Source organism: Poeciliopsis prolifica, unplaced genomic scaffold (genome assembly GCF_027474105.1).
Source record: "Poeciliopsis prolifica strain line A6 unplaced genomic scaffold, Auburn_PproV2 SCAFFOLD044, whole genome shotgun sequence".
Classification (NCBI taxonomy): Eukaryota; Metazoa; Chordata; class Actinopteri; order Cyprinodontiformes; family Poeciliidae; genus Poeciliopsis; species Poeciliopsis prolifica.
In genome coordinates, this window is record NW_026562419.1 from 715,937 (window position 1) to 725,487 (window position 9,551).

General features: G+C 37.1%; 1 pseudogene; it reads left to right on the top strand.

Moving 5' to 3' along the window:
* Positions 1-7,588: 7,588 nt before the first annotated feature.
* Positions 7,589-8,240, top strand: LOC129376556 (gastrula zinc finger protein XlCGF26.1-like; annotated as a pseudogene).
* The last annotated feature ends 1,311 nt before the right edge of the window (positions 8,241-9,551 follow it).

Below are 9,551 nucleotides of genomic sequence, written 5' to 3' on the forward strand. Positions count from 1 at the left end.
GTAAAAGCTGAACTCAATAACTACATGACACAGAACTGCAAGACACCTGAAATCCACAGAAATTAAAGCTTCCTGAAGACATTCCCTCTTTAACTTCAGTATCTAATGGGACACTGATGGGAACCTTAAGTACAAATGTGACTGAGAAATAAAACAAAAAACTGATTTTAGAAAAACAAAGCTGGTAGACAAAAATGGACCTCAAGTCTATCTTAGTACAAGACATTCAGAGCATCGACTTGGCTTGGATGAAATGGATATTTTGTGCAGAATTGGCATGGATTTAATTTATAAGTAAAGGTAAGATGGGAAAAAACATGTTTTGTTTAGTTTTTTAATGAAATGTGCATTTTGTGGGCCACAGTCTGTATTCTAAAGAATTCAGTAAAGTAGAAATGTTAGCTAATCTACCACAGCAATGATTTATTAATAAAACACTAAGACTAAAACAAACTACTGCAAAAAACTCAATGTTCTGTTCTGTGACCAAAATTCTTTTTTTTTATGTTAAATTCTAAAACATGGCATTGTTATCAGTTGCTATTGCAACGAGTCTGCATGTAGCTTGGGTGATGCAGAGTGAGAAAGTGGTTTAGGTTTCTCCCTTTGCTGTGGATCATAACACGAAACAATACCTACATTTCTAAGTTCACCTGGTTACTACAGCTATGGATGACGTGTAAAAGAACGGTCTTTCTGCCCTCCAGCGTTGTATGCATGAGCAAAATTTCTGAGTAACCAATAACATACATGGTGTCTGTATTTATACATCGTAAAGCCTCACGCACGTCACTGTTTCACACCCATATGAATCTTTATGTGTTTAAGTAATTGTTGTTTCATCCTGAAACTGTCCACAGGTCCCACATGAGAAAGGCTTCTCACCTGTATGAATTCTCATATGCCGAGTTAAAGTCTCTCTGTCATTGAAACTCTTTCCACAGGTTGAACAAGTGAAAGGTTTTACTCCTGTGTGAGTTCTCATGTGTCTCTTCAAGTTACTGTTTAGAGAAAAGGTTCTATCAGAAATTTTACAAGAATATATGTTTTGCCCTCTATGAGTTTTCTTCTGCGGTTTTTGTTTCTCAGCATCAGTTCTGTCTTTCTGCTGTTTGGTTTTCTCATATCTCTCCTTTGGTTTATGTTCTTCCTTCTCTTTTTTCCTGGGTCTTCAGAATTGCTTCCTTCCTGATCCTGGTTCTCAGTTTCTGCAGAGCCATGAGAGATGAGTTGGTTCCTCTGTGGTTTTGTGTCATTGAGAATCTCCTCTTCTTCACACACACAACATTGTGGAAGATCTGGAAATAGACAAAAAAAAAAAAGTTTTAAATGTCAATCAAACAAGAAATCCACTTAGATGCCTTCATGTATAGAAACAGGATTTTCTTAGGTTATTCGAAAATTACAATCTTACAAGAATGAACATTAACTCAACCAATAAGTTAACGTTCTATGTTCTAGAACATTGGATGTTCTAGAATGGAACTATGACCAGAACTAGTTTCATTCTGGTCATTGCTCCATTCTAATGACCAGACTGGAACTATTCTTGAGTCAAAATATGATATAAAGGATCTCCAGGTGAGCAAATAAGATGGCAATAGCTTAATCTAGTAGCTTCCTGACAAATATTACATAAAATCTTCTTCCTCCATGTAGAGAGAGAGGAAGAAGACGCCTACATGGAGGAGGAGTCAGATGTTCAGGTCACCTGACTTTTGGACGTGTACCCTGACCACACACACGGTGTCGCAATCCGACTGGGAGATTGTGGACCAACGCTGGTGGTGATGCGGGCTGTGTGCCTGTAATGGGCGCAGGGGAAGTGCACCCATTATATGTCACCAGATATATATCACATTAAAGAGTGACATAAAATGCCTAAAGGGAAACCATAAAGTAATTTTTAATCTCACCCGCTGATATTGTCAGACATTGCTCCTCACACACTCAACACAAACGTTCAAAAGCACAACTAAATCTCAGCCTTTACTTTCCTGGGATTCACAGCAGAATTGGTAGCATTGGGTGATTGTTGTTAATCGCACACATGCAGAAAATAATGGCAAAATGAACCAATGGAAAATATTTGACATGAATATTGGACAATTTGGAAGATTAAATATGAAAGGTGAAAATGTACAATGATAAAATTATTTAACGAGTTTATTTAAGACACAAGTTAGTTAATAAGTCATTTACTAGTTTACATTATGAAAATGGAAACTTAGCAGCCAGACAAGACAATTACTAAATATGCTTTTGATTGTTGTGATCATTATTATCACCTGGTTGCAGTTCCTCTCAGGTCACCATAAAATAATTCCCCAATGAAAGTGGAGGGCGGGGCTTTGGGCGGGTCTAACACTGACCTTCTTTAACTTAAATTTGAGCCGTTATTCTGTCAGAATAGCTGACATGCATTGAGTACAAATGAGCATTAAGAGGCGCTGTCAGCTCAGCATATGTGACAAGATACAAGAGAAAGTCAATAAATATTTTCTAGTGATAACTGGATGGATAGTAGCGTTGCTGTAAACAAATATTTCAGTAACTGAGTAATCTATTAATTATTCTTATGATTAATCAACTAATCGATTAAAAATGTATATAAAATAAAATATTGGTAAATCTGCTATAACACCAGTGTTAATATCAGATATCAATATCAATCCAATTTTTCATATTGGAGCATCCCTAACAGTCATTTCTTTGTAGTTTAGAAAACTGACCTGTAACAATAACATCAAATAACATAACATTGGAAGATGCACATTCTAGGCTAAACAATCACAGAGAAGTTTGATAGGGAATTAAAAACTGTGTCGGCGATATTCAGGGTGCACAGTGGGTCAGGAGAGGAACCGCAGACCCGTCGAACCTAAAGAACCAGACATCAGTCTCTTCATCCCTCAGTGATAAAGACTGAGAAATAATATGAATGGCAATTTACAGAACAAATCATACAAATAGGTTAATAAATATTGCGAAGAGAAACCGACTCAGAGACAGTGCAATAATATTAGCCTGCATGATCTTTTCCTCTCAGGTTAGGGCTCTGCTTTGCTGCACAAGCATCAGCCTTTTCCCTGCAATAAGCTTCTAGCTATTTTTATTACTTATTAGCCATGTTTAGGACCTGAATGCAGGAAGTCAATGTAAGACAACATTGTAATGATGCCCCACATGCTACTAGCAGCATTTAGGCTAACATTAGCATTTTGGCTCATTTTAGATTATACACTAATGTAACAAACTGAATGGAGCAAATCCATGTTAGTCAACATGCTTGTGACTTTCCACAGGCTATTGACTATAATTCAGTTTAGCTTAGCATTGATGCTAATTGTTAGCATCAGAGCGCTGGGTCCAAACTGGGGCCACACTTTAGCAGGCCCCGGTTACATTTCTCCAGGGATTTTCTATTTTACTTAATTTGAGCGGATTCTTTAAATATGTCTACGAACACAACGATTATTTATCTGTAAAAACTCTCTTTAACCTGACTAATCAGTAAACCGTGAAGATGTTTAGTACCTATCCGGTGCAAGATGATCTTGGGTATCCGGGTAAAATCCATCAGTCTGCGCTGATCGTCCATCTCTTCCTCCATCTTAACGTTGATTTCTTTCCACTCTGTGAATGTTTCTTCAGCAGGAGTTTCCTGCTGCTTGATAAACTCTCTGAGGCTGAACTGAAGACATTTTCACTGAAAACACGGAAAAAATTAGCTAAACCTCAAACTCTTCTTCAAAGGAAAAGCTAAAGCGAGCCCGCGTGCTCTGTTTTCATCTTCCCGCCTTCTTCTTCTTCTTCTTCTTCTTTTTTTTCATGGCGGTTGGCAAGAAACTTATTGATGTGAATTACCGCCATCTACTGGAATAGAGTGTGAAACGGGATGCTACATAAATATCTCCCACACCCAAAATTATTATTATAATTATTATTATTATATATTATATTATTATATATTATTATTATTATTATTATTATATATTATAATAAAAAATATTCTTTCTACCAATTTAGTTTTCTAAGGTGATTTATTAAATAACAAAATATTCAAAAATCTTCCCCGTGTTTCACTGGAACTGTTCTGAAGAAACTGTGAACGATTCAAAAGTTCCGCTTTAATATACCACATTTTCTTTTCATATTTAATTTATTGAGCATGATTAGATCTGTTTAATTAGAACAAGCACGTACAGTTATTATATCGACACAGGAGGTTTTAGTTTGTAGGTTCTGATTCATTTTTAAAGTTAAACAGTATGAAGCCACATGTGGTTTAGAGTAATGTATTCAACTTGAACATTTGAAATAAAATTAAAAAAACGTCTCACAATAGATAACTGACTTCAAACACACATTTATGAAATACAACTTGTTTTGTTGTTGGTCTGATTCCATGTTATTGAACATGACTGTTTAAACATACTCCTGCATATGAAATCCATGGAATGAATTCAGTCGCACAGACTGTAGAAAAATAGCTCTTTGTAGGTGTAGTACCAGTTCTTGTCAGTAGGTGGCAGCATAAAGGGGCTTCTGTGTCACATTTCTGATTTAAAATGTTTTTATCATACATTGAAAGTTTAATATAAACATTTTACATATATTTTAAAAAAACGTTAGTAAATGCGTTTAAAAAACATAAAACTTAATAATTAATTAAAATGACTTGAAAAAAATTATACTGTGTTTCACTCGGATCAACTGAGGAACTGAATGAATAGTAATGGAAAAAAGGAAATGAAATAGAAAGAATTTACTCTAATTTGCTATCACTCTTAGTTACCAAGGTAATCAAACAGTTATTGTCATCATCAGTGTTTTTCCAGACTGATCTGAGCTGATCGTTCATCTCTTCCTCCATCTTGACGTTGATTTATTTCCACTCTGTGATGTTTCTTCAGCAGGAGTTCTGACTAAACCACAGGAGTCAAACTCCAGTCCTCAAGGTGACCTGCAGTGTTTAGATGAGCCACAGGTACAAAACACTGCAATGAAATCACCATAATTACCTCCTCCTTGTGTGGATCAGATCTGCAGAGCCTTAATGACCTAATTACTCTATTCAGGTGGTGCAGCAGAGGCTCAGCTAAAGGTTTCAGGGCATCAGCCCTCCAGGACTTTAAAAGAAGAGACTCAGCAGAAAATTTAAAGCCAAACTAATAATCACTTCCAGTTTCTTCAGCACAGCAACAGTGAAACACGTGAAAATAAAACAGAGCAAATGTCTGGCTTTACTTTTCCTCTTAAAGACTGTTTTGCAGTTTAGTTAAATATTTCTGTGTTTTCAGTAAAAATGTCTTCAGTTCAGCCTCAGAGAGTTTATCAAGCAGCAGGAAACTCCTGCTGAAGAAACATTCACAGAGTGGAAAGAAATCAACGTTAAGAGGGAGGAAGAGATGGACGATCAGCGCAGACTGATGGATTTACCCGGATACCCAAGATCATCTTGCAGCGGATAGGTACTAAACAGCTGCAGTAGCTGTCATTATTTTAATTGATTGTATACATTGATATTAATTTAATTGGTGAATCAATAAAACCAGAGCACACAGAGCATGCTCATTGCTCTGTGATATTCTGTGCTGCCTGGCTTCATGCAGCAGGAGAAAAAGTGAGAACTGTCACAGTGTTTGGTTATTTCTGCTTGTTGCTCCTTGGTCTGTGTTCATGATGGAGCGTTGTTTACCACTAGTGCATTGCCTTAATTGCTATGTTTAATAGTGCAGACAGTGGTGGTTTCTGATATGAGCAATATGGGCAACCGCCCAGGGCGTTAACTTTTAGGGTTGGCATGAGACTTCCATGGATTGTAGCACAGAGCAAAGTAGAACAAAGAGTTTGAATTGATAATATTGGTTAAATTGATTTGTTTTTATGGGAATGTGGATCTTTCAGACCAATTTGATTAGCACTTTTGCTAATATTTCACATTTTATAGTCATGTGGCGGCTGGTCTTGGTCTCTGCTTAGATGGTCTTGACTATAACACTATGTAAAGCTATTTAAAGGGCCGTTTCATTTAACTAAAAAGAATGTCATAATACTAATGGTCAGATATTGACTTAGCAAGCAGAGTTAATAGAGACAGTTCAGTTTAAATATTTAGAACTTTACTGTAAGTTACAGTGTGGGACCATTATTTGATAAGCGCCATCACATTCTGTGTCCATAAGAATAGCAAAGTATGATGTAAACCTGCAACAGCGCCTCCTACAGTCACAATGTGCAGTGGTCACAGAATATGGTGTAACGTCCCTGTTGGTGAGAAGCGAATCTTGAAGGGGAGTTAACGTCAGCTAGCCAGACTGCATATTTCCAAATGTTGGCACATTGACGGCATTAAGTTTAATTGCTGGTAAAAATTATTAACCACATGCAGACATTGTTTATTCTAAATAAGGTAAATAACAATCTCTCTGAAAGACGATGGAAGAGATTTCATTTTGTAATGTTTTGCTGAGAATTACATTTTCCCCTCCTGGGGTTTCTGTGGGCTCTAGTGTCCCTTATAAGAAAGAAGGCTGACAGGAATGTAGTAAGGAAAGACATGCGGCAAATATCGTCTGGTCCGGAAATCAAACCCGTGACGGCCGTGTGGAGGATTGAAGGCCTCCAAACGTGGGTTGCGCTACCACAGCACGCCCCCTGCTGAAGAATATTTTCATTTTAGTTTTTAATTAAAGGGTTCATTGTGTGACGTCACATTTTGACTTTTTTTCCAGATTTCCCACAATGCAGTGTGTGCAAAGAGGAGGAGGATCTAAATGAGATAAGAAACACGGAGAGAAACTTCACTTTAGATCAAGATCATCCAGAACCTCTGCAGATAAAACTGGAACAAGAGGAACCAGAACTTCTGCAGATGAAACTGGATCAAGAGGAACCAGAAACTCTGCAGATAAAACAGGATCAAGAGGAACCCGAACCAGAACCTCTGCAGATAAAACTGGAACAAGAGGAACCAGAACCTCTGCAGATGAAACTGGAAAAAGAGGAACCAGAACCGCTGCAGATGAAACTGGATCAAGAGAAACCAGAACTTTTGCAGATGAAACAGGAACAAGAGGAACCAGAACCTCTGCAGATGAAACTGGATCAAGAGGAACCAGAACCTCTGCAGATAAAACAGGAACAAGAGGAACCAGAACCTCTGCAGATGAAACAGGAACAAGAGGAACCAGAACTTCTGCAGATGAAACAGGAACAAGAGGAACCAGAACCTCTGCAGATGAAACAGGAACAAGAGGAACCAGAACCTCTGCAGATGAAACAGGAACAAGAGGAACCAGAACCTCTGCAGATGAAACAGGAACAAGAGGAACCAGAACTTCTGCAGATGAAACAGGAACAAGAGGAACCAGAACCTCTGCAGATCAAAGAGGAAGAGGAGCAACTTTCCATCAGTCAGGATGAAGAGAATCTTGTGATGAAACAGGAAACTGATGACATTTTGAACAAACAGCAGAAAAACTCAACAGAGACTTCAGAACAAGAAACGAACATGAAAGCTCAACCAGACCAAAATCTATATTCTTGTCAAATTTGTGATAAAACCTTTTCTCAAAATAGTTCCTTGATGAATCACAAGAAAACTCACATGGCTAAGAAACCTTTCCAATGTTCCACCTGTGGAAAATGTTACCCTAAAGAGAGTCGTTTAATTGATCACATGAGAATTCATACAGGTGAAAAACCGTTTACTTGTCCAGCTTGTGGAAAAGGTTTCCGTCTAAACGACTCTTTAAACAGACACAAGAGAATTTTCTTTGGTGAGAAATCTTACACATGCACAATCTGTGGAAAAATGTTGTGTCTAAATGTCAGTTACTTGCTCATATGACGATTCATACAGGTGAGAAACCTTTTTCCTGTGAGACTTGTGGAAAAAGTTTCCGGAGGAAATATAAGTTAGTTAATCACATCAGAATTCACACGGGTGAGAAACCTTTCTCATGTGAGACCTGTGGAAGAAGTTTCACTCATAAAAAAGTTTAACTGTTCACATGAGATCTCACACAGGTGAGAAACCTTTCTCATGTGGGATTTGTGGAAAAGTTTTCACTCACAAACAGAGCTTAACTTCTCACATGAGAATTCACACTGGTGAGAAGCCATTCTCATGTGAGGCCTGTGGAAAATGTTTTCCTCATAAAAAAAGTTTAACTGTTCACATGAGATCTCACACAGGTGAGAAACCTTTCTCATGTGGGATTTGTGGAAAAGGTTTCACTCACAAACACAACTTAACTTCTCACAACAGAATTCACACTAGTGAGAAGCCATTCTCATGTGAGGCCTGTGGAAAATGTTTCCTCATAAAAAAGGTTAACTGTTCACATGAGATCTCACACAGGTGAGAAGCCTTTCTCATGTGGGATTTGTGGAAAAAGTTTCACTCAAAAACAGTGCTTAACATCTCACAACAGAATACACACTGGTGAGAATAAGCTGTGCATTGATTTATCAGCTGGCTGATTAATAAATGTTGATTTCCTTAATTTTGGGACATTGGTGAGCAGCAGATACATGCATGTGAAGCTGATCTGATTCCTCGATGTTATTGACCTCAGCCACTGTTCTGTTCTCCGCTGTGAGGTTTGACTATTAGACCAGCTCACCATGTCATGTCTGCACCCTTAGTGAAAAGCGAGGAAAATGTTTTGTGTATAGATCCAGTTTAAGTCATCACATGAAGATTCACACGGGTTGGAAGCTTTTATTTTGTGGATTCAGTAGAAAAAGGTTCACTCTAAATAAATGTAACTGTTCAAATGAGAACTCGCACAGGTTTGATGGCACAATGTGAACCTCAAGATTCTCAGTAAGTTGCTGTTTGGAAGTGGAGTAATTGCAACTGACTTAAATTCTTAAATGTAGCAGGTTTTGCTTACAAAAGCATTTTAATCTAGATATTTAGCTGAAATTCTTAAAAATTTTATTCTGCCAGTTTTATATTTCCATTTTATTGAATGAGACTGAGGGAGAGATTGTCTAACAAACAATGAGTTTGAATGCTTTGAGATTAAGACTTCTGAAATTTTGGAGTCTTTATTGTGTTTTTATCCTTTGTACATATTTTTATTTTAATGATTTGGAGAAATGGATGCATTTCTTTGACATGGTTTTAAATAAATTTTCTGCTTACAAAATGATTTGACGATGTGGATTGAATTTCAGATAAAAAAAATCATTGAAACTTTTTCTATAATTTTAGATGATAAAGTATCATAATGATGGTCTTTTTCTATTTTTCTGTTTAGTCAAAGACTGTGTGACAGAATCGATTTACATAGAGACTGAAATAAAACCTGTTTGAAACAAAGAGTAAATCAGGAAAACCTTCATATATAAACAGTTAACTTCTCACATGTCATTAATTTGATTTCAGCACCTCTGAGATCTAGAATTATAAGGCTGAGATATCAAGGTAAACAAAGAGAACCCAGTAGCTGCTGGTAGGGGCCCTCCAGACATATTACAAAATATAAATAGAAACTGGTTTTATAACTTCAACATCAGACCTATGTTTTTATTCA